Below are 26,412 nucleotides of genomic sequence, written 5' to 3' on the forward strand. Positions count from 1 at the left end.
TGAAACAGGCTTCAGCAACACGTCTTTTTAGGAGCCATCCATCTGGAGGATCCTCACGGCTCTGCAGGGCTGTCCATCCCCTGTTTAATTCTTTGTAGCTGTCTGTGCAGGGCCAGCTGCTGAAGAAAGGGGCCTCTCAGGCAGCTGGGAGAGCTAAGGGGCAGTCTGTACATCTGGGAAAAAGCAGAAAATTTGGGTCAGAAAACATTTCAGGAACATCCTTAAACAAGTAGCAGTGGCAGAGGGATAGGGGACTTTGATGAGGTACCCAATTCAGTCCTGTTCCAGATACCCTTTGTCACATGCAAACTCACTGGGAAGGGCTGCGTCCTGACACTAGGAAAAAATCCTCTTTCCACTGACTGGTAATGGGAAGAAGATTTTTTTGTGAGGGCTAAAGCAGGGTTCCATTAAGTCCTTCATTTTTCATTCCCTGGGGTAGATGTCAGCTTCCTGGCCTGCCTGTGCTGCCTGTGCTGCCTGTTCTGGGTCTCCTTAGATGGCTTGGGTTGGGTGGGTAACACCTCCACTCTCGTGCACACCCCAAAGAGACTTTCTGAATAAGGACACAAGAGCACAGGCTGGCCTGGATGAGCAAATTGCAAATTGCAGGCATTTATTTTTCTAAAACTCTCACATGTGGTGAAGTTAACATTCATTCAGTGGACCTCCCCCGCTCAGACGTGGGCAGGCAGGTGATGATTATCCACCTAGGTGAGATGGTATGCAGTGGTTCCTGCAGAGTGCCTGGTATGGGGTTGCTTCCATCAAGCAGGGTGTTTTTCCCCTCTGCAGTGGTGAAAGGATGACTCTCCTCCCTGCTAGTGAGTGGGGGTTTTATGTTACACAGTAGGATCTCCCCTCAAACAGGCCTTTTTTGTTCAAACCGACTGCATCCCATACAGAAGACCAGTGACAATCTGCCTTTGCTGCCACTATCCCGATTTATGTAGGAATTGTCCTATGGGATTAGATCTGACAGTCCAGGATCTTTGTGGTGGAGATGCTCCCATGAGGGGATCCCCAGAAGGCAGGTGAGCAGCTCCTATCTTTACAACTGAAACGTAAGAGATTTCTGCCTTTAGTGTTTGAGGTGTCTGAGCCAGTTCCCAGCATCTCTGACAGGCTTGGGCATCACATCAGTGAGGGTGTGGGCTTTAAAATGCTGCGGTCTTCAGACCTCCTGTCTTTTAGGACAGGGCATACAATGCCCATTGACTACACTGTTCTCTTCTAGGAGTATTTTTTTGGGTGCAGCCACCACCCTGACATGGGGCAGCTGGTAGCTCTGGGAGCATTGGCTGTGGCAGGCCTGTGCTGTAGCATTGGAAGCAAACCTACCATAAGACCTGACCCTGTCTTTTCCTCGTCCTTTTTCAGCTTTCCTCATTCTTTTGCAGTCGTGAATACATTTCTTGGTAGAGATGACTACAGCATGGTGTAGCAGATTTGAGGGTTAGATTTTCCTTTCCATTTGGTAGAAGCAGAAGGGAAGTATTCAGGACCTTCCCTACTCTGCTGAAGGCTGCCTGAGTGGTGCTGAGCACTCCCAATAGCAGTTGGTTTCTGTGCAAGCTGATGGCACTCAGCCCCTTGTGGAGGGTGTGCAGTGCTTAGTAAGGCATGTTTAGGAGAGCTCTGCTGCAGTTGCAGTCCAGAGCTCATCTCTTACTAATCTCTACCCAAGTTCAGTCCATAGTACCTCAATGGTTACTCCCAGAGCAGCAGGGGCTGTCCCATCCCAGCTTCGGGGGGTCAGCAACAACATAACCAAAGCTTTTGCCATGCAGAAAATCTGCTGGGGTAGGAGGTCGTGAAGGAGATGTTCACATGTGGAAAAGGCATAAAAAAATTAAAAGCCAATCTGGAGCACCTAATCTCTTTCAGACTAAACTGAATATCAAATGAAAAATATGTAGGAAAGATTTTGAATTGAGAAAAATAAAAGGGTTTATCATTTGATTGGCATTTTCTCAGCAGTGCGTGGAGATAGGGACATCCACTAAACAGTGCTGTAATAATACTTTCTCAATTAGGAGCCCAGCTCTGAGATAAAAAGGTGCAGTGTCCTTCCATATTTTTTTTAATAGCAGCGGATAGTTTTCAATAGTAGGATAAAAGCCTCACATTACAGCCATGGAGGGTAGCCATGAAAAACCCACAGAAGTCATTCACTGGAAAGGCTTTAGTGGGATATACCAAACCCCTTATTTATATTTCAATAGAAAGGCTTTCTGCATTAGCCAAGAAAATCAGAATCTGCATTTAACATTAAAGGTATTTCCCAGTGAGCGGCTGTAGAGCATTGTTGTTAGATTTGTTAAAAAAAGAGACTAAATACGATTTCATAAAAGGGAAACTTAATCTCTAAGGCAGCTTTCTCCTACCCTGCCACCCCCTCTCTTTATTTTTTTATTTTTTTGTAATAATGCAACAGCCTACAGTATTTTTACTTTATATGTGACGAAAGATATTCTTAGCCTTTCTGTACTGCGACAGGAAGAATGAATTTCTTTATTCCACCAAGAAATATGTAAAATAATCCCTTAGAAGTATGGGGAGATATGTTTGTTCAAAGCATTTAAAATGTTATTTTAATCAAAGGCACAAAACACTCTACATGCTGTGTCAGCTAAAGGAGACCATTACATTTTAACAGCAAATCATGTTCTTTTTCCCCCTCCTAGGCAGCCCCCCCCTTCGAAACTAACTTTTTTTTTTTTTATTAAATAAAAAGGCAAAAAAGATTAAAGAATAAAAAAAAACTTCAGTGGCTCAAATGTATAAAGTAATTTAATATGGTGGAAGCATTAATTATTTTAGCTTAATTGAATTCTGAGGACTGCAGTAGTTGCATTTTTGTAGACAAGCTCTGTTTATTATTTCTTTGTGTAGATTAACAGTAAAGGAAACATAGATAACTTTCAGTTATTTATTGTAAAATAAATGTGTCAATTCATGTGTAAAGCAAGCTGCTCAAAGATAATTGAGTCTTTATATTTGAAGAGGGAAACCAGAAATCACCCTTTCGCCACTCTGACTCCCTGAAATATGCTGCCACCACTGCTGTCCTCGAAGAGGTTTCAGCTCCTCTCCTTGATCTTGTGTTATTTTTGCAGACCTTCTTATTTGGTCAGAATGATTTATAAAGCCTTCCGTGGTGTGACTAAGCCACCAGACCTTACAGCTTGCCATGGCTGAATGCTCTGAGGGTACGGCAAGTGCTGAGCTTGGCTCTGCCATTGTATCTCTTGTAGCTCTGAGTGTGAGGATATTGGGATGCAGAAACCACGCTGAGTATTCATCCTGAATGAACGTGTCCTGAGGTCTTTCTTCCTCTCTTTTTTTTTTACTTTCTTGGTAGCTCTTCTTGCCCCAGTCACTGAATACCTCTTGACCACACAACAGTCCTTGTGCTGCTTTGAGGGACACGTTGAGGCAGAACTCAGGAGCCCACGAGAATTTTTATGTATGCAACACAAATCTCCGACAGACATTTCTGTATTCCAGTGGAAACAAAGGCAACTTTGTCTCTGCAATCAGCTTTTAAAGATCTGCTGATAATGAAATCTGTCATCTTTCCCTGACTGGTAACTTGCAAATCCAAGTTTTCAAGGTGTTTTCATTTAGTTACCACTGTCCATAAGATGTGTGGTAACATGTTAGCTGGCTCTGAGAGGACGTGACTTGCTTAGGAGCAGTCTGCCCTGTAAAGGCTTTTTTTTTCCTGTTTTTCAAATTGGCTGACCTGTTTGAAAATCAGTTCTGCCTCTTGTATAGAGGGTGTGATAGTATCGAAGAGATGTACCAGATTGTTGCACAGCAAAACATAACCAGGCCAATGAGTTGGCAAGTAGTTATTGGTCACTGTGTCTTTTATTTCACTGCTGGCAGGTATTTTGGAAAAAAATAGACCACGGTTGTATTTTATACCTCTTTTTATCTTTCATATTTATCAGATCTTGGGCATAATCAGGTGACCTGTCCTGGCTGAAGAATGACCTGGGAAGGTGCTCCCACTGTCGTTCCACTGATGGTATCTCATCTCTTCCCCATGGCCCTGTGGTCTGTTTATTAGCAGGATTATCTGAAACTACCCAAGTTAAAAAAAAAGGACCAATCAGCTTGATTTTAATGCTGAGTGGTTTCATAGAAGCCCAGCAAAGAGGAGGGAGCCTCTGTGGAGCAGGCACCACTTGGACCAGACCTTTTCCAGATTCACTGGCAGGTCTGGACCTTCAGGCCACCAGACCTTCACAAACATATAACTACAGCAGCAGCAGAGGTTCACTAAGATGGTGAGCTAATTTTTGCAAAGATAGTGCTAGGAAAGGGGAGGGGGTTGATTGGAATTCCTCATTCATCCTGTCCCGGCCACCAGTGCTGGGCTCTATACATTGTACTAGATGTACACCATGAAAAAAGGCTCCCTGTCAGAGGCAGGATTTAACTGCAACCCCTGCTCCATGAATGTTCATTTCAGGCTTTTGAATGGTAAAACTGCCAGTGAGAGAAACTAAATAACTCGCATGTGCTGGAAGCCAGAGATAAACACCGCTGCAGGTTGCCATGAAATGGGCTATTTGATATATTTAGAATTGTTATTTTTCTCCAAATTAAGATTAGTTAAATCCATGTGTGTTGTGTGAGTGACTGTTAACTCAATGGCATGGATTATCCTTTTTTCAAATCTTGACAGCTAATTATTATTGCTGCCTACCCTGAGACATTCTCTTACAATGTACCATTATGGACCCGTGCACCCATATTTAACTGCAGGACTCAGACAGCCGTCGTGATGCCTTCACACGTGAGGGGAGAGAAAGGCGAGCTGAAACAACCCAAGGACTGCGATGGTGACATCAGGCAGGTTGGGAAGAGGTGTTCTGAAGCTGAGCTGGCACAGGGCTTGGTGGCTGTCCCCTTCCCAAGCCTGTCATGGTACCAGGTGCTGCTACCAGAACCTCCCTGGGGCAATGGGTCTTGCAGGAGTGACTTGTAAAAGTGAGGTCAGGAGAAAACAGTATGTGAAGAAAAAGAGGCTTCTAGAAGTATGTGGTAACAGTGCCTGAGAAACTCAGCTGCAATCCTTTTCATGAGGCTTTTCCAGGCTTGTTTCTTCCCTTGAATCTGCTAGGGTTTTCCTGAGTGCAGAGGAGTTACCTGGTCACCTCCTCCTACTCCTTTGCTGCTTCAGCAGGTATTTAGCAACACGTTCTGCTAATTGGTGTTGCTGAACAGTAAGGGGAGGACACAAGACACGAGGAAGGTGTCAACTGACAGTGCCCTGAGAGTGGGTTAATGAGCAAGCTTCCAGCCCCTGGGACCTTGTTGAGGTCCCTGCTGCGGTGTGGAGAGAAAAACAAACAGGGTGATCTCTCACAGAGCCCTGCTTGCACCTGCTTGGATGGGGGTGGAGGGCATGCTTGGGGAGCTTGGCTCTCCTCTGGGGACAGGGCACCCGCAGCCCACAGGAGTAGCCTGCAGCGGCAGCTGCCCTCCCCGGGTTTGCTGAGGCTTCAAGCTTGAACAAGGGCTGCTGAAATGTTGATGGCTTAAAATTTTAAGGCTGCTGGTGGAGGTCAGCATGGGGCTCTCCAAGGAACATGATTGTGCCCCTGTGGGAGATCCTAAGAGAGGGCAATGTGGAGGGTGCCTGTCAGCATACCACCCCCAGGGCTGCAGCCACAGGGCGATGGTTCCAGTGTCTCTCACCAAGGCGGCAGCATGGACCCTGCTAACCCCAGCAAGAGTTAAAGGTGAGAAGCCTGCCAGTTACAAAATGCTTCCTTCCCCTTACTTGAACTCCACCACACCCTGGGGCCCCACTCCAGCACCCACTGCCGAGACCCAGCCTGAGGCCACCTACCACCCTCTCTCTGCTGCCACCCCAGCTTGTCCCAGTTGTCCTGCCCAGGGTCTGGCCCTGCCAGGCACCAAGGCTTTCCTGGCATCTGCCAGCAAAGAGTGAAATTAATCACACCGACTTTTAAAAGCAGATAAAAAAAAAAAAAAATACTGAGCATATTATGCCCTTGATTCTCCCTGCTGATCTTCGCTTTTTGTTTTGTTCTTCTCGCCATCCTGTTTTTCAGAGTTATCTTCTATGCCCTGTATGTGGTTAGCAGGATTCCTACAAGGCTGCAGGAGTGGTGGGGGTCCAGTTTACCCTGCTGTGCCCCTGTTTCATGTGGGATAATTCCCCTGAAACCAGCAGGACCATGCTGGATTGACTGGGTGGCACAAATAAGACCTGCCCGTGAGTGCGTGGTGTGCTGTACTGAGAAACAGGAGCTTGCTGCTGTTATTTTCTCCTTCTCTAATCTCTCCTAGTCTTAGTCATCTTCTGTTTTATGAGTGACAATGTTGGGTAAAACCTTTTCGACAGAAGTGCCATTTTGCAGGCTGATGAGAGGGGATTTAAGAAGGTCATTCAGTACACACAGTCGGTCTTCTTGCTCTGGGGTGAATGCGTGTGAGGAGTCACCCTTTAAGAGCAAAACTTGCTTGTTTGTACCATGTTGGCACTGCTGTTAGCTTCTTTTAATTCAATGAAAGAACTCTGGACTTACTCAGAGTTAGAACCCACTAAAAATGTCACCCAAAAAAGCAGCTTTTTGCCTTTATTTAATTTCTTTTGTGAAATTGCTTGGGTCATGTGTCCAGAAACCGTATGTGTATCTGGTTATTATTAACCATGGAAAGATCGGTAGATTTTCATAGGCGACAGTGACGGTGGATGGTGAAAAGGCACTGTTCAGCCAGCCATTACTCATTTTTCTTGACAACTTTGCGAGCAACTTTTAAGAGCAAAGTAAAAGTAGTGCCCAACCAGCTTGTGGACTTCTTTGGCATTTCTGTGGATGTGACAAATAGCAATACGCTTGTGCTTGTTGGAGTGTTGACTGCAAGAAAGAATTTGTATGTGTTTGCAGGGGAATTTTGGATTGGGATGTAGCTAAAGGAAAGTCGGGTGTGTGGAAGTACTGTAAAAGAGAAAAGCTCTCTCCAACGATGTTATTCTCCAGTGGTGAATAAATACTTAAAGGCACAGAAATGGTTCCTTCACTTGAGCAGGACAGAAGTGTTGCTGTAGCATGAGGTTGCCTCCCTTCATGTATTTTCCATAGATTGTTTTTCTTTCTCAGCCAGTGTTGAACTGTGCTGCCTATACACACAGTGACCAAATCAGCTGTGACATAAAGGTTGAACCTTTCTAGGTTTTTTCTGAGATTGGAACATTTTTCTATCATAACTGGAGAAAAAAAACCAACCCTGTGAAGTAATCATACTTTTTGTACAAGAAAGGCTTGGATTTCTATGTCATGTCACATAACTTCAAAGGGCATAGATTTGGGGCTGACTTTCAGCACTGGCTTTGGTGGCCAAGTGGAAGATGGGAGCCCAGAGGGTAAGAAATAGAGGAGAGAGGCCAGGTATAGAAATAAAACCATGTTTCTCAGCAGAAAATCCTAGAAGCCAGGAGAAACTGGGTAACTCTTGTCTTGGGAGATGCGTGTACTCTCTCCAATAAGAACATCCTTTTCTGCATGGTTTCTTTTCCCCATTCCCTCCCACCCTCCAAATGGTAATTGGTGGGCTGTGCAGTAGAAATGTTATTAAAAAAAAAAGAAGAAAAACTGGGTGGGTGGGGTATCTAGGGATTTGGTGTCTAAGCTCAGGAGTTAAGCCGGAAATCCCAGAGATGTAATGAAAACAAAACGGACTTTTCACTCGCGCTGTGGCATTCTGGCAGTGAGAACGCTTTCGTGAGCCAATGTTTTCATTGTAGGTTTTCTCGAGAGAAGTAGTGGAAATGAATCGTTAACCCCTTAACAGGAATGAATGTGGTTGCTGCAGTGAGGAGAGGAGAGCCTTCTTGGCTCCTAGCTGCTGTGTTGCAGAGCTGGGGGGGTGTGTGTATGTTTGTGTGTAGTGGGGAAGGTGGGGTAGATACTGCTTGTAAGGAGTTTAATAACGTTAATGGCAGATGTGAAGTGGTTACTTAGTGGTTGTTGTTTTTTTCTCTTTGCGTGTGCGCCTTTGCAGAGAGATTTGAGTGTGATCAGCACAAACCACTGTTAAGCCCAACAGCTCTTAAACTCTCTCCTTCTTCTGGCATTTGGTAGCATATTTCTCAAGTGAGAAAAGGGGGGACACTGCTCACTGGTCCCTCGGCAGAGTCATAAAAGCTGCAGATGGAAAAGACCTACCAAGTAGCAGATCGCAGTTTTCTTGGAAAGTGGAAGTACAGGATGTGTGTCTGTAGCAGGCATGCTACGTATATAGCTTTAAATGTCCAGCAGGCTTGGACGGTGTGTGCAGCCGCACAGGAGTCAGCCTCTTCTTTAAAATTAAGGGAGTTTGGAGAGGAAGAGAGCTGGGAGTGATTAATCTAATTTACCTTAACAGCCGCTTTTGGTGACAAGATCTTGTATCCTTGTCCTCCATGTTGTGATTAGGCTGCATCTTATTTCACTATTTTATTTCACATTTTGATCACCGCTGGCACTTGCCCTATTTCTCTCTCCATTCTCTCATTAGGGTATTTTATCTGCATGTATTCTTGCAAGAGGTACAGAGCACCAGTCCCTCTGCTCTAGCTAAAGAGCATCTCATCTACCTTTTAGCATCTTGGAAGAGCAATTAAAATCATTATAGACCTTCTTCCAGCTGTCCTAGATCCGCCACTCCAGCCCTTGCATGCAGGTTGTGGGACTCTTGTTGCTGTTCAGACTTTGGATGTAATTGCATAGCTGCTGCAAAAGGCTGTGTCTCTGCAGCTGACCTTGCTCAGAGCATCTGGCCCCTGAATAGATGTTTGCCTTCTTTCTTCCCACTTTGACAGCTCCCCCCTCTGCACTCCAGCCCCTCACTCTGCTCCAGCCCGCTCCTTGTCTCTCATGCTGGGAAAGCACGGCAGCAGCAAGGTATTTGTGGCTGAAACTGCCTTGACAGTGAGGAGAGCTTGTCCTGCACACCCCTGTTTGGATAGGGGAAAAATAAGAAAGGATGCTGTTGAATAAATGATGGTTCTACATGTTTTTTATACCACGCTGCTTTTGTAATGGTCATTTAAACAAGGTGGAGTGGTGGGGGAGGAGAGAGCAAGATGAGACGGCAGACAAGGATTAAACAGCCCTCTTCCTCTTTTAAGACATTTATTATTTTCAGAGTCAAACCTGTAGTCAGCTAATGTAACTGTAAAAGTCTTCTTTGAATTATTGCCGAGGTGCTCTGAAGTCTTCTATTAGAGCTGATGCACTTGTGCGCAGACAAAATCCAGATTTGAACTTAGCACCTACTTGTTTTATTTTCCTTATTAAACCAACTTCTGGTTCATTTTTTCCTTTCAAGACCCACTTTTTGTTTCCCATTTTCTAGACTACCCTATTACTAGCTCATAAAAAGAGTTAGAAACTGAAGGGAAGTTTCCTGAGCAAGAAGGAATTTTTTTTCTTGTTTTTTTTTTTTTTCTTCCCCCTATGTCTTGGCCTGGAGCCAACCTGTCTTTCAACAAGTAGAGAGCCATTCCAAGTTGAAATTTATAGAGCAGAGTCCAGGTTCAAGGGCTGAAGCCCGCCAACAGCTCCAGTCTCTTTGTTACTGATTAATTCTGCAAGCGGTTCAGCTGGTTTGCTCACTTCTGCCCGCTCTTCACAGCACCGCAGCGCTTCCGAGCCGCCTGCCGCTGCTTCGCCCTCCCCTGCTTTTCAGCAGGGCTTTATCCCTCAGTGTATAACATCCCCCCACAAATGTATTTTAACCCCATGCAGTTCAAGCTGCAGTGAGTTGACTTTTTGGCAAAAATTACAAAGCATCCTTTCCCTCTTTCTGCTACTTACTTTTTTTTTTTTCTTTTTTTTTTTTTTTTTTTTTTTTTCCCTGACAGCTGATTTTAAATGTCTGGAGCTTCCCATTTCACTTCAGCTCATATTAATGATTGCTTCTTGGCATTGGTTGGAACCCAAGTTCCCAGGTTTTAATTAGTTTACTCAAATGCACACAGTGGAGCAAAATAGTTTCTTTCAGCTTTACCTGCAAAGGATGTTTCCTGTCTCAGCGAGGGGGGTTTTCCTTGTGGAGGGATTTGAAAGGCAGAAGTTTTCAAGTGGTCTCAATATGAGGCCCCACAAGAGCAAGTGTGGGAGGTGAGGGGGAGAAAGAGCAGAAAGAGAAAAAGAGAGAGAGAAAAAACCAAACAAAAAACTAAACCAAAATAGATTTTGGGAAAGTACCTTGAAATGAGGATGGTCCCAATCCTGCAACAAATTGGATGTCGAAGCACAACCTTATTGACGTCAATGAGAGTTTTGCCATTGGCTTGGGTGCAGGCTGGATTCCATCCTTAGCTGCACCGAGCTGTAGGTACGCCAACGGCCCTCTGCAGTCAGCGGGATTACTGATGTGCAGAAAGTTAAGCATGTCTGTAAGCGTTGGCAGGATTAAGATCTGTGCTGGTATTTTCAGACCAAGTGAAATGCATGTGGGAGTTTTTTAAAGAAGAAAATGCATGGGAGTTTTAAAAAAGGGAGAATATAGCAGAGCCTGCCATTTTTAAGTGCCTTGGGGAAAAACCTGGGTTGCTATTAAAAATATCGGAGGACTAATGTGTTACTAATTGTGACACAATTAACTTCTTAAAAGTATTTGATTGTGAGTCCCAAGAAAATAAAAAGATGGAGATGAACAGCTAGAAATTCAGGCTTGTGTTTCAGTTAAAACATTTCTATTAACTAGAAATAAAAGCAAACCTAGAGGTTCAATTTACTGTGCATCTTGGTTACTTTGTTCCTAGAAGTCTACTTTTTAGTGGGTTATTAAAAGAATTAAAAAAACAACAACAAGGAAAAGAAGCTCAAACCCAGTAGCTGTCTGAGACCCCTGTATGTGGCTTTACCACACAGCTCTTAAATTCTTGTTTAAACATTTCTCAAGAGCTGTTTCTTGGGAAGTAAAAATGTGTGCTGTTTGTCTCTAGCAGATTAAAAGTTTACCTTTCATGTGACAGCTTCTCAAATCTAGTGTCGGAAATATGCCTCTATTTTATGGTATTATGAAACAGGTCTGGAACAGAAACAACATATTTAAGTAAGAGGGAATGAGATAGAATTTGTGGGTTTCTTTCTTTAATCGTTTATAACCAAAAACCTTTTCTCTGTCTGTCTCTGAAACTTTTGTTCATACAAGTGGCCAGCACATGTAAACCACACTTTGAAATTTAACAGTTAACCTTAAAAAATATTAAGTTCAGCAAATTTTTTTTTTTTTTGTAATCGACAGACAGCTCTTTGTAATTATCTCACAGAAGAATCTAAAGTTGGTTGGTTTTTTTTTTTTCTCCAAAACATTTGTAATTTTAGCAGTAGAAAACTGAAGCACACCCGAGCTCTGAGAAGGCTCTTTCACATCTGCCTCTGCCTGTGTGCCGATTCCCTGGGGTCTCATTTATAACATTCTAACAAGATAGAATCTGCCTTTGAGTATCAGTAAATATAGCTAAAGATCACAAAATTGTACTCATAATTGTTCAAGACTAAAAGGCAGAATATAATGTTTGATTAATGTTTATGGTATGGTGCCTTTTCACAAGAAGGAAGTTAAAACTGTAAGCCCCCCAAACTCCCTAAAAAACCCCTGAACCCCCACTCCAGCTCCCAGACTCTGCTGAAGGATGTTATCCATCGTGCCAAGTTCATAATTTAAGATGATGCATGTTATTTTTGATTTTGAAGCTGATTGAGGATTCCTGGTTGGGGCTGATTATCCAGTGGGATGTACAAGACTGTTTTCTGTTAGTGGTGCCAGTAGACAGGAGCAAAAGACATTTTTACTGGCCACCAGAAGCACCCATCCTTTCAGGGAGCCTTTGAGAATGAAGTGTCTTGGACTGGCCTCAGCCTTACCATATCTGCTCTGTGGGTAAGGAAAAGTACCCTCAATCCTCAATGCTCCCTATCTGACAATTAACATTCATAAGAAATAATTCTGCAAGGGGAGGTCAAGGATGCAGTGGTGGTTGGAGACCCATAGCAAAGGCACCTGCTTGTTTTGGAAGGACTAACCAGCTGGATTGATGAAGTTTATGGGCTGGGGCCTTGAGGCTGCTTGGGCTAGGGTTTTTTCTGGGCAGCCAGCAGCTTGCAACAGGCGTTACCCAGATGGGGCAATTCACTGGTTGTCCTCACTCCCTCTGCGGGAGGCTTGGGAACAGCTATTGTCTTCACTTTTGGGACACTTCCATGCTATCTGGAAAGGGTTACTTCTTTGAGAGATAGTGAGTGGAGAATACAGTACAGATGGATCTGTTTCTCTTTCATTAGCTCTTTTAAGATGCTTGTTTAAATGTGTTTTCTTTGCTTTTCAAATGGTAGATGTCAGTGTTTCAAGTATCACTGCTACCAAAAAAATTAATTTAAAAAATAGATCTTTGAAAATGCCCAGGACAGGACATTGAAAATGCCCAGGACAGGACATTGTTAAAATTCTGGTCTAGAAGTGACAGAGATCATTCTGGAAATGCACAATGAGATGATATGGGGAAGAGTCAGTGCTAGTCTGCATTCAGGGCTGGTCCCTCTCAGAGGCTTCTGCCAGAGCAGGTCCTGGAAGGAGCCAGTGGTAGGGTTGGGTGCTGGCCAGGGTGCCTAGGGAATGTGCTGAGAGAGTGGTTGTGACTTTGGAAGTGAAAACCCCATGATTTGTGGAATGGGGTAAGGGTACAGAGAGAAAACCTGGAAGGGCAGATGTGTGTATGCTCCAGTGGAGTTTGTTTCTCACTGAGGAGGCTGTGGCCTTGAGGGTGAGACAGTAACTGGGGTGTGCAGAGAACCGTGCTAGCAGAAATACCACCCCACCATGCCATGGCGGGAGAACCCTGGCATTTCCAGAATCACACTTAAATACTTCTGTTTCCCACCCTCGTGTCCCTGTGCTTCTCCCAGCCCTGGCTGTGTGATGACAGTGCAGAGCAGAGCCTAAACCCCGTCCCATATAACCCTTCTGTAGGACAGGTTGGCGTGGTTTGATGGGTGAAGCACAGGGTACCATCGGCCCTTTTTCCCACCCTCAGCCTCAGCTTTGCTCCTGAGAGGGGAACAAGTCCAGGAATTTTTAGTGTTACCTGTTGTTGGTTTTAACTCTCCCATGTCTTTGCCAGCACCAGCTTTAAGATGCCCACAGGAGATATGCACTCTCATTTCCCAGGAGGCAGAAGAGATTGTGAATGGGTTTATTTTCCCAAGCACCCAGCTGTGTCACTTGGGGTAGGCTGCAGTGCTCAGCACCCTTCTGGATGAGGCCACAGGTGCTACTGTCCAAAATTCCAGGGGAGGTCAGCACGGCTGCAGGTGGGAGAGCTGCCCTCTGGTTCACTGCTCACAGCCCTACCCATTTGTGTGTGCATGGGTATGTTTGAAAAAGCCCTAATCCCTGTGAGCCCCTGTGCTGTTAGCATGCTCCCCCCCTCCTCAAACTCCTTGGCAAAGATTAAACAAAAATGAAATCACAGGCCAGGCACTGGGGAAGGCAGTGGTGTCTCCCATCCCCTCTCACAGCCTGCACTGGTTGGTGAGGATGGATGGAGGATGGGAGGCTTCATGCCACTTCCTGGAACCTCGGCAGCATTGCCACTGTGGGCACAGTGCCAGGAGATGAAGGATCTAAGAAAATTTACTTGTGAACGTGTGATAGGGCCCTTCCCTGTGTGGGTAGGCATGAACTCCAGAGCTGGGTGGCTCAGGTGAGACTCTGTCTGAGTTTGGCTGGGTCGGGACATGGCTTATGCCCTCACCTCCGCTCTGAGTGTTGGTTCCAAGAAGAGCTGGCACTCCTCTGTTCTGTATCCCTGCAACTGGGTGCTGAGGAAGAGGAGAAGGCAGGGGGGAAACTGGGGGGAGGAGAGGGGAATAGAGAAAAGATTTCTGACAAAATCATGCGACACCCACGTAAATATTGTTTGTATGAATTGGGTCCTTCATCTTTTGTTAGCAGCAGCTTGTTAATTAACAGCAGATTAGTGCTGCTTTCTTCTGACACATGAATATATTTTGGGCTAGAAAATACTTGTACTTCATAAAACTGTGTGACTGAACAATTCAGAAAGTACCAGCGGAGTGCCGTAATGGATTCCCTTTTCATCCCCTCCCCCCTTCCTCCTCCTCCTCCTCTTGCTCTAAATGCAAGCAGATTTCTGCAGTCTAGTGCAGAAGAGACATGTTAAACACAGCTAAATAAATCATGTTTACTCTTGGCGTTCTTGGTAGTGAAAAATCTGTTGGCTGTTTTTACTTCCTTATTTCTCAGCATTTGCTTCCTACCTGTTTTTGAGCCTGTGCCCAGAAATAGTAGTTTTGTCAAACGAGTGGATTATGCCAACCAGCAGTTCTCTCTGCCAAGGAAGCTGCTGGATCGCAAAACCGGGTGACTTCTTTCTTAGAGTGACACTGAGATTCCCACTCTTCCTCCCCCCACTCCCCATTAGAATATATAATAAAAGTATTAAAATCTGGAGAAGGAGAAAATCTAACCAGATCCTGGCAGTTAAGAGCCCAGATTAAGGAAAGTTGAACTTCAGTTACAGAAGCCTTTCTTTAAGCTGTTTGTAGAGGTGAAAGTGCTGGAGATAGTAATAATAGGAACCAGACATTTTCCCTTATTATTCCAAGTCCCATTCCCCCCCACAAATGGGAGTGGGTTTTCTTTCAAAGTTTTTCTGGCTTTATTTTTTTTTTTTCCCTTCCCTCTACAGGGAGCTTTGCAGTTGGGAAGGAGAGATAACTAAGCCTTTATTTAACAAAATTGGCTCTGTTGTTGCAGGCAAAGGGTGAACTCTGGTTTTTGGTCTGAATTCTGTTCCTGACCCTGCATTTTTAGATGACTCTCTAAACCTCCTGCTTGAGTGAGGGGTTGAGCTTCCATTGCAAGATGGCGTAAATGCAAATGTAACAAAGCAATGCACAGTGCATGTATATATCTATCTACCTATCTATATCTATATAATCTATCTATATATATATATATCTATATCTATATATATAATCTATATTTATATATATCTATATTATCTATATCTATATCTATCTACCTATATAAAACATAGGTAGATACCTATATATACATAGTGTGGCATACCTATATATACATAGTGTGGCACATTTGCTGTCATCAACAGAGTTGTGTAGAGTGGAGGGGAGTGTAGCCCAAAAGATAAATAAGTAAATTTTCACAGAATCCTGAGTGTTAAGTGCTGCTCTTTGACCCCAGGTGGCAACTTTTTAGCCTGGACCCATCTTCCTCACGGCTGTTATTCCAGATGTCAGTGATCCCAGATGTGACTGTAACATGGATTATGAGCCTGGTGGACTCTCCCTGTTTAGTTTTAAAATTAGAAAAAAGATCCTTTTTCCCATCAGAGCTTTGCATGTATTTACTCTTTGATCACATTGGAAGGGCCTTATCCTGTCTCCAGAGAAGCTTTAGTTCTGCTTTCAGTGGTAACAGGGATCTGGCCCATGCTGAATATTAGCATTTTAATGGCTTACTTAAAACCCTATTGCTGGTACACTCACAGGGCTCCAGGCACGAGGAAAGTCCAGCTCTGGGGTTTTGCAAAGCGATGTTGCAGGCTGCAATGTCTGCTGAAAGAGAGGAGCAGGGATGGCCCATTTGTCATAGATTATTAGTATTGTCAATAGTAACATGTCTACAGAAGCCAAATTAATTCCTTCTTCCACTTAGTACTAAGTCCAAGAAATGCCAGATCAGTTTCAGAACAGGGGAAAAAATAAACAGAATCCAAGTTTGTATGTTATGATCCCTCTGAATTTCTGGTGGGAATACTCTGTGATAGAAATGATATTTCCATAGAGGCACTGGCTGCCAGTTTGCTTAATTACATTAAATAGTGGTATAAACCTCTGCAGAACATAAACCTCTGTTAGAGCTAGTCATTAGAATATTGAATCATAAGGAATAATGATACCAGTGCTAACGGGTTACAACAATCTTTATTATATTAGCGATTCAAGTGTTATTTAAAAAATAAGGTTTGCTGTAGCGGTTTAGGTGTGCATGCATATTTTCTCTGATCACCTATTAAGAGACTGAAGACTGGATTTGAATTTATTACAGGCAAATAAAGGGCTTGCTTCGAGGAAGAACTACTAGATCGCTGCTTATGATTTTACAATTTGATTCCACTTGTCCTTAAGGAAGGTTCATAATGCTTACTGTGGAAATATCATCTACATCTAGAAAATTAGGGTTAAAAAGGATGACTTTGTTGAAACTAATTACAGGCTGGTTCAGTTTTTTAGTTGGTGACATTTTAGAGATTTTGCTTGTAATGCAGGAGGTTATAGAAAGATTTGGTTAGACTGTGATATAAAGCAATAAACTATCATTTGAGAATATTGACATTTTCATCAGAAACAAAACAAGCCTACTCAGCTTTATTTTTCTGGAGTGATATGTATGAATTTAACATTGCTTCCTTATACTAACCATGGATTTTTGAAGGAATTCTCTTGCCTCACCTTCCTTGTACAGTATGCCTGTTTTTTTTTATAATTTTGAATTTTTTTGAATACACTTTCCTAGGTAAGTGTATTCAGCTTCTGTTTCAAGCAGACTTGATAACAAAAAGCCTTTTTTGTGTCTTATGCTTTTATGTTATGGAGAAAGATGCTGTTCTGTACAAATAATGGGTAAATTGAGAGTTAGGGGGAAATCTGATCCAGAAAATAAATACCTCAGAAAAAAATTCTTTATGTAGAATGGTTCTTGTTTTCTTGCACTTTGCTCTTAGTTTTGTGTCAGAGTGAAAGGATTACAGGGTTCTTATTATACTGCACTTGTGTTTTACCTCTCCTGGTGCAAGGTTCAGGTATCCTGTCTAATTAGTGCTTGTGACTGATCAAATTCTGTTTGGATCCAAGTCTTTGGGTAAAACTTCATTTTTCTATTTAGCGGAGGGATTGGGCACAAGTTTCCAGCATGCTTCCTTGTGCAAATGAAACGCTGTTTCACTATTTCCTTTTTTTGGCTTACATTATAGTCTGAACAAAATTCCTGGTTGCTGGTTTATTTATCTGCTTTCTTTCATTATTTAAAAGCAAGTTAATTTCCTAGCCTCTTTTCCATTCACAGAGCATTATTTGCTTAGTTGTGCTGGCGTCAAGTGGATTGAAGACTGAACCTTTAGATCCTCAGTGTTCTTCTCATTTGGTGTTTTACCATCTCCAAATGATTGCTCTGCTCATTTAATTTGACAGATTCAGTTATCAGACTTGGGTCTACTCGTACACACATAGCTGGAGTAGTTTTCACCTGCGAGATCCAAAACCCAATGGGAGCCCTAATTTTAAGTCTCTGCTGCTCCCTCCCTCCCTCCCCAGTCAGTCGCTCTGTTTTGCTTTTTCAAGTTTGCTTGGTGTTAGTGAATTTCTTTTCTAAGTGTGAAAGTGCTCCAGGAACAAGGAAAAATTTGAAAATCATGAATGTGCCTGTTAATGTCCCTCCCTTCCCCCACTTATTTTAAAGTTCTATTACTTTAAGTCTGGTGTATACATTCACACTAGGCAGGTAGACTATTTTTCACATTGAAATTCAGCACTTACAGTGTCTACACTTACATTGCTTTTGGCAAGGTGTGAGCCAAAAAAACAGAAGCTGTGATTCTCCCCCAAAGCTAATTGTTTCTGTATATTAAGTTTGTCCATCTGTGCTGTGCAGGGACATGGCATCACCTGATGGCTCTCCTTTGCATTTCCAGCAGTGAAGGAGTTAACAGTGCTGCTGCTTAATATATTGCTGTTACAGAGTCTTTTTAGTTTCCAGGACATTTAACTAAATCAGGTGGATGTCATTAGCCGATTTTCACAGATGGGGAGACTGAGGCACAGAGGAGCAGAGTGACTTCATCTGCTTCTTTTTCCCCAAGTTCCCTCCCATTCCAGGAATTGATTTTGCTGCCAAACAGCTGAAGAGCCTCATTTTGCCTAATTCCTTCAAGTTTTTAAAAATTATCATTATTTTTTATTGTGAGAGATAAGGAAAAGATTTAGAGACAAAATTTAAAACTACTAGTAGAAAGCAAACTTCAGAGCGAGGCAGAGATACTTACCCAAGCAGCAGATCCTGCTGTTCTCTTTTCCAGAGGCCATATTCACCCTGAGGATACATGTTTGCAATGCAGCATCTGCCAGTGTGTGTGGAACTCAGCTCCAAAAGCCAAGGCAGAGAAGCCCACTGGTGTAAATGACTCCTGCTTAACTGTGGCTCTTCCCTGGCCACTTCAATTCCTTCATTTTAACCACTTGACCTTCCTCTTCTAGTCAAGCCCTCTGATTATTTGTAGGGCTGTTTCTTGCTCTAATATATATATATATATATATATATATATATATATATATATATATATATATAAAAAAATAAAAATTTTATATATATAAATATATATATATAATTTTGCCCTTTGGAAGCAGCTCTTTCCAACCACTGAGTTACTTTATTAATTTCAGGGCCTGTTAAATTGCTACAGTTGTCTGTTGGGGTAGTTATATGTTTCAATTACATGAGAAATATTTGCTGGGAGATAGAAATATTAATTATATAATTTTTAGTACCCACAAGTATTTTTACAACCATTAAAAACTCCCCAGGACTTAATTACAAGAGTTGGGGAAAAAAATTGGGAAAATTGATGAACTGTCTATTGTCTCCCCTTTATGCCTTTTGGGGAAAAAAAAAAAAACAACCCAAAAAAACCCAAAAAAAAAACCCTCCACAAATCAGGGTGATTATTATTATTTGTTAGTTTATTGTGGTAGCTTCTGGACATTGCAGCTCAGATCAGGCCACCCTTGTTTTAGACACTTGACATTCCCAGAGTGAGAGCTGGGCTCTGCTTGAGAACGTGTTGGGGCTGAGCAGACCAGACAGGCAGTCAGTGGGAAGCTCAGAAGGGAAGCTGAGTTCCAGGGGAGAACGTGCCATAGCCTGAGTGGCTCATGCCCTGGGGTCTGCACCCCAGCCTTCTTCCCAGCCCAGTGGTCTGCAAAACCACCCTCCTGAGATGAAGAAACTCCCTGGTTTCCTGTGTTATATTTTTAGCACATCTATCGATATGTCCTATTTACTCATGCCTTGTGATGTTTTTAGGCCAAATCCTGCACTGCTTTCCCTTGCTCTTGCACCCAGTTGCTCTCATCACAAAGGGATATGGTCCTCCAGGGGCAAAGGCTTGTGTTGGTGGGGTGGGCACAGGACACAGCAGGGGGAGGTGGGGAATGCAGCCTTGGGTTGCAAGAGTCCTTTTTCTTGTGTGTTTCATTGGGATGAGCCAAGATGTTTCAGTTTTTCTCTTTTCATGTTCATAGCACATACAAGGGGTGAGGAACAAGTTCAGATGAGCATCAGGTGGGAGGAGGGTACAGGTGGTCCTGCAGGAGCCCCTGTGGAGACCTGGCTCAGAGGGATGCTGCCACTTGGTACTTGGCTACCCCTGGGGAGCACTCACGCTGGCCCCTGAGTGGGACCACTGACAATCCCCACCCCGGTTTTCTAAAAGAGGGAGTTTGGCAAAACAGTCCTGCAGGCATAGTTGGCTACTTCTGTGAATTCACATGGTCTCAAGGTAAGTAAAATTCTCCCCAGCCTGCCCTTGGTGTCAAGCCTCCAAAATGTCATATGCAAATACGTGGATGACATAACATGGATTTTTACACAGTGAGAGGAATTGCTCTTTAGATATGCTGGGATATTTATTAACCACATGGGGTGTTCCAAACTCAGTTTATTTATCTTTGTAAAGTACTTCCAGATCTTTGCGTGGAAGGCACTAGAGAAATGAAAAGATTATTATTATTATTATTGTTATTATTGTTGTTGTTATTATTATTACAGCATCTAACTACTGACAGGCAACCACAGCTGCATGCTCAATTCAAACCACTTAAATTTAGGGGCTGATTTTTACAATATGGACTCTTAATGCTTTTCCCCATTGACTCCATATGCAGAAATGTGTGTTCACCTGCCCTGCAGAAGTATCGTTATTCTCCAGAAATATGTAAATGGGGTACTTTTAAAGAAAGAATGAAAATATGGAATAAATATTAAGTATTCATATTTGTAAGGTAGAATTTAATGGCCATTTAAGAAGCGCTTCAAAGCAACCAACTTGTAGGAGCTGGTAGTTGCTCCTCTATCATTAAAAAAGAAAATGCACTGATTAAAACAAAGCCAAGGAATTTTGTAGACAAAGGATAACATTTTCAGTGTTCAGAGGTCTGACACGAGCTACAAACAGCCCAGGAAATGGAGATCTGGGTTTCACAGTCAAGCGTTTTAATCAGTACGGTTGTGCACAGCCGCTGCCGCGTGTGAGTTATGTAATATCACACTTCACCCGCCCACACGCACTCAGAGACAACAGACATCTTCGAAAGGTCTTGGCATTATTCAGAGCAAAGACTCCCAGCAATACCTCGGCGTGGTGTTTAACCTTATCTTTACTTACATTTAGGCATTTCTTTTTTTTTTTTCCCTCTCCTTCCTTTCTTTTTTTTTTTTCTCCTGTTCTTTTCTGTGATACATCAGTAGTGAATATTTTTGTATTTCCAAAAATGAAGCAAATATAGGGGGAAAAATCCCATCAGCTACATAATGTGTTTTCATGACAACTTTGAAGGTTCTTATCATGGCCATTTTTCTGCATTTTGTAGCATTGTCCTCATGCTGCTACTGTTATTATTTTTATTTTAAGTATAGTTGAAATTTTACATTCTGAAAACCGCAGTTAATTATTAAATGGTACCTAGCCTATGCTTTCTTTAGATTTTTAAATAAGAAATAATTAACCAGAGTTTTTAAAGGTCTGCAGAAAAGGCAAACAGGCCTGTGAAACCCCAGGATCTAATAACAAAAAGGTGAGTTGGCTTTCCAGTACCCTAAGACTTTGAAGATATCCTTACTCTGGCTTTTGAGTAACAGAAAGAGCTCAACCACATTTCATTCTGGTATAATACAGCCCTGAAGTTAGCTGTTTTTCAAAGAAAAACAAAATAAAAAAATTAGCTGGCTGCTAATTAGATGTATTTTAACTGCAAAGTCATTTTAGCAGCTAATATTGTTACTATGTGCTTCAGTGTGAATCCTTAGTAAAGCTATTAAACTGTGAGAGTCTGAACTTATCAGACATTTTGTAATGTGACTGAATTTTTGTATTCTTGTTCAGAAATCTGTGGGGAGTGGAGGACCTTTCTGGCTCAGACATGGAAAACACATTTTTTACCAAGTGATTGCCAGGGTGGGCAGCTGAGACCCCCTTGCATCCTTCTTTTCAGTTTTTTTCTTGCTTTCTTTTCCCTGGCAATAATATTTCTTGTTTCTGTTGCACTCCCTCCTCTCCCAGACAGCAGTCAAGCCCTGCAGTGTGCTCTTTATCCAAGGAAAGGGATTTAACAGCAGGGACTGGTCTTGGCAATTTCAGGATACTTTTGACTCCTACCTGTTGTATACAACAAGTTGGCAATTCTCAGTAGCCAGGAGGCTCTCAGCATCAGGCAGGGTCCTGCTTTTGAAAAGCAATAGCCCACAGCAGAGGGTGGCCTTAGCCATCATTTTCCTATCGGTTTCTGACCCAGGATTCTTACTTAGTAATTGCTGGGTTCTGTTTCTCAGGGTTTGAGTATTTCCCCCCGTCTTATTACATTGGTTGATTTTATTCTCCTTTACATTCTAAAACAAAGTGACTGATACAATAATGTGACTGATACAAACTGATGAAAAAGAAGGTGATTTTCTCCCCTTTATTTGCTCAGATTTGAATTAGGTTATCTGCCTATCTTGTTTATGAAATTTTGTGCTGTCTTTTCTGCACAGACTGTGACTCCCAAATCTTCCACAGCTCCATTTCCATATTCCTGCGTGCTTGTTCTTTGTTAATCACTTGGCAAGCGCTTATTTGAATATTAAAAATTTCTTTAATCATCAAAGGCAGGAGCACAGCTTCATGAATATTCATATTTTTTCCCTCCTCAGACTGGATTCTAGTTCATTACCCTGCAGTAAAGCCAAACAGTCATCAATCGCGCTCATTACAGCCGCTGGCGTTTTGATTGGCTGCCTGCTGCTGGTAGCCCGCGTCCCCCATCCTCCCGCTCTCCTCCATGAGCTGTCGTGTACCTGCCAACAACAACAACTAAAAAAAATATATCAACAATGCAAGTATAAAATTTCTCTGGTTGAAAAACAACTTTGCAAACTTGTCAAGCAGTCCTCATCACTTTTTTTTTTTTTGGTTTTACACCAAAAATCCAAAAAAAAAAAAAAAAAATTAGAAGGGAGAAACTTGAGCTTTAGAAATGAATATTTGTCAAGAGAGTTGACGTAAGTTTCATTTGCATAATGACTTTGTACTTCTGCATTAATAAAATTTGCATATGAAGCCATGTTAATTACTCCTGATCATGCTTTTTGCATTCATGCATAGTAATTTTCTCCGACTTGTGAGAATTAATGTCTTGGCATGGGGGGAGGAAGGGGGGGAGTTGGGGTACTGTCAAATTTCTGTGCCAGTGCCCCTCACTCACACTCTTTCTCCTCCTTGCTCACCATGTCGCGTTCTTGATCTATGACTCATTTATGCATTATCATTCGAAATTCTTGGGAGAAAGAAATGTATCAATTCAAAGGGAATCCTTGTCTGCCAAAATGAAAAAAATCCCTGAGCAAAATACAACAAGGAATCTCTTCCCTGCTTTCCTTCTTCTCTACCAGGTGCAACTTTTGCATTTTGAGCTTGGGCAAAGTTTCAGTCTAAGCATCACAATCAGTGTGGGGGGACCTCTCTCAAAGTGCCGTGTGTGCGCTGGGGGGACAGGTGAAGGCTGGTGTGCAGGGGTGTCTGGCTGAGTGCTGGACTCTGGGTGTGAGCGTGTGCAGTTGTGGTCTGCCCACACCAGGGAGTCATTCTGCCTTTCCTGGGGGATGCTGTGTGTATCTGCCCCTTGCAGGGTGTGCAGGCATTACTCTGCTGGTTGCTGTTGGAAGTGTTTGTGCTTGTGTGTATTTAGAAGTGTGTCTCTGTGTGTGTATGTGTGTGTGCTTGTGTGTATTTGCTTCCCAACCCTGTTGGTGTCTGCAAAAAGAGACATGTCAGAGAGACAATACTATCAGGTGGGAACAGTCCAGAAGAGAGGGTGTGATGCACATAAGACAACTTGTTTTAGAAAAAGCTTGGAAAAAAAAATCTGTTGGAGAGATTAGTGGATAGATTTGTCTATCATTTTTGGAAACCTGCTGCAATGGTTCATGTAAAACTCCCCTCAAAACATCTGCAGTATTTTCCCTGAACACGATGGGCACAGGGCAGGGATGATGCTTCAGCCCGCACTCCAAATTTGTAGCCGTACACTGAACAGATGTTTTTCTTTTTATTGAAAGAGAATTTTTTAATAATGGAGCTGAGCTTTATTCTCTAACCAGCAATTGATTGGATTTTGTATCACCAGACAGGCACAGAGAAACAAGTAGAAAAACTTGGTTCGTGCCCTGTTAAGCAGCTCACACGTCTGCCTGTGCACCTGCCTGTCTGCCTGTACATGGATCCACACCCAGGCACCCACACTGCCAAGCACACAGCCCCCCTGGGACACACCAGCTACGTCTGGCTGCAGTTATATGTGACATGAGATGTAAAGCCAGGTCTCTTAATTTAAGATTGCTTCTCCTGGTCTAAGCCATGATGAGGTGGGACATTTTGAATGATGCTTTGGCTCCTTCTTTGTATTTTGCTCAGGGACTTTTCTGCAGATGTGCCAGAGGAGCATGGTGTTTTACATACACCATATCATATGGCCAGCCATGCCTAGGCTCTGGGAGAAGGGCAACAAAAGGATGCAATTTATACCTTGATTGTGGCTTTTGTCAGGTTCATCTAGGCTTTTCCATTTTCCATCTGGGGTCATGTCCAATTTACCTTATTTTCTTCTTTGCAAGTTTAAAAATAGCAGAGAGAAAAAAGAAAATTACTCTTAGTGATGCATTGGAGTCAACATCACCTGTGAGCTACTGCCATGTACAGGTTCTGAGGATATGCTGAGACTGTTTAATGCACAAGAACAAAACCTTCCTTTACCATCAGCAATGCAGATGTTTTATTTACATGGTGACAGTCCCTGTGCGTGTTTCACACTCATGCTGTGTGCAAAACTCTCCATGCAGAATGAATGCAGAATATATAATTGAGATCTGCAGTGCAGGTGAGTGATTTCCCAGTGCTGACCCAAGAGGAAAATCGAGCCTCACACATCGTGTCAGGGATGTCCAAGCAACACAATGCTGCATGTGTGTGCCTGCTCTCCCCATCCAGATGGGATATTTGCCTCTAAGATTGTACTGCAGTTCTTGCGGTTTGCTTTCCCTTTACTGTTGATTGTGGCTATGCCCTTTGTGGCAGTCAGGGGCTTGCAGGTGTGTTTTCTCTTTGAAATTGTGATGTGGTTGATTGGACGTAGAATTCCGAAGATCAGCTCCACTCCCATGCCTGTTGCTGTGTGGGCTGAGCAAAAAACTCTCTGCACCACCTTAAGATACTATCTATCTATCTATCTATCTATCTATCTATCTATCTATCATCTATCTATCTAATCTATCTCTCTTTTTATCTTTGTTCATTTTGTGTTTGTCCGCCACCTGTAACAGTTAAGTTGAAGAGCCTCCATCTTCATTTTCAGCTTTAAATAGACCCTTTGTGGAATAAAAAATACACCTAGGATCCCACAGAGAGGAACTGAAGAGATGAAATGGTAATATGTTCCTAGCAAATACAAACTGAGTATTTTTGAACACAAGTGTTATTTTTTCTATAACTATGAAGAGGTATCATGTACCTAATGGTGGACCCATCCTTTTCTCCCTGCCTTTTCTTGAGGCCACTGGATATGATTTCCATCTTCATGATTTTCCACTTGATCTGATTCTGTAAGACTGTCCTGATTAGCAACAAAGAAGTAAACCTTGAAGTGGTAGTAAAGGAGAGAAGGAATCACCTGATTTGACTCTGCTTGTAGGAGCAGACTTAAGTCTCCTGGTCTTGCAACTGCATGGACTTGGGAGTGCTGGTGGTAATCCCTGGTAATCTGCCAGAGTCTCTCTTGGTCCAATCTTCTTCTCCCTTACCAATCCATTCTTTTGTGATACCAGCTTAGCAATTTTTAGATTTCCTCAAATTTACATCTGTCCTGGACAACATCAAATCATAGAATCACAGAATGGTTTGGGTTGGAACAGATGCCCCTGCCCTGCCATGGTCAGGGACACCTTAAAGACCCATCCAACCTGGTCTTGAGCACAGTTCTCTGGGCAGCTTGATCCAGTCTCCCACCACCCTCACAGTAAAGGATTTCTTTCTTAAACCTAATCTACACCTATCTCTGTCAATTTAATTCCATTGTCCCTTGTCCAATTATCACATATCCTGTAAAAAGTCCCTTACCAGCTCCCTTGTCAGCCCCCTTCAGGTACTGGAAGGCTGCTATAAGGTTTCCCCAGAACCTCTCTTCTCCAGGGTGAGGACAAGAAAAAGAACTTCTAAGTGACAGTTTCAGTTCCATCCATTCACTAGCATCTGGTTCATACAGTTCTTTTGCTAAAATTGTTAGGTACCTTGTGAAAAACATTGCTGTTTTGCCCCCAGTAGCACTGTTGGGAGGCTCCTACAGGATCCCTTTGACCAGATGATGAGACATCGCCTATCTGAGACCTTTATTCCCTTTCCACACTAGAGATGCGCTGAGTAAGATCTGGGAAGGCCTTCCTTGATGACACCTTTTTGCATCTTCTTGTACACCTCAGGGCTGTGCAAAATGCATTAAATTCATTGCCAATGGACATATGGGACACACCAGAGCTAGAGAGGAGGCCGTTACTCTCAGGGTAGTGTTGTGTGCCAGGGCCCATGGACCTCCACATTAAAGCCCTGTGCAGTGGAGTCAGATGATGCATTTGTTGGACTTCATATAGTTTCTCTGTGTGATTATCTCCTTCAAAACCCATAGTAAGGCATCATGACATATAGAGGGCCAAGTTACTGCAAGACCTGTACCCTTCGTCATGGTGAAACCACAGACACATCTCAGTGTAACTTGAGATGTAGCTGCCCTGTGGTTTTACTCTAAATCTCCATTTCAAGCTGATGAATTTCTAAGCAAGGACAAGTGCCCAAGCAACTCAACACAGCCTAGGAATTTTTATTCTATTAGGAATATAAAATACAATTGTTAAGTCATTGGAGGGAATCTGTACTATTCTTTCCTTATTCCATGAAAAAAGCAAACATTATTCATATCTGTTACAGTGGCAGTAGAGTGGTGCCTACACACATAGAATCCATGTCCAACATCTGTT

General features: G+C 42.8%; 1 protein-coding gene across 2 annotated transcripts in view; it reads left to right on the top strand.

Moving 5' to 3' along the window:
• BCL11B (BCL11 transcription factor B) overlaps positions 1 to 26,412 on the top strand; it is a 91,222-nt gene that overhangs the window by 14,110 nt on the left and 50,700 nt on the right. The window lies entirely within an intron of this gene.

The sequence above is a fragment of the Vidua macroura genome, chromosome 6 (assembly GCF_024509145.1).
Source record: "Vidua macroura isolate BioBank_ID:100142 chromosome 6, ASM2450914v1, whole genome shotgun sequence".
NCBI classification, from domain to species: Eukaryota; Metazoa; Chordata; class Aves; order Passeriformes; family Viduidae; genus Vidua; species Vidua macroura.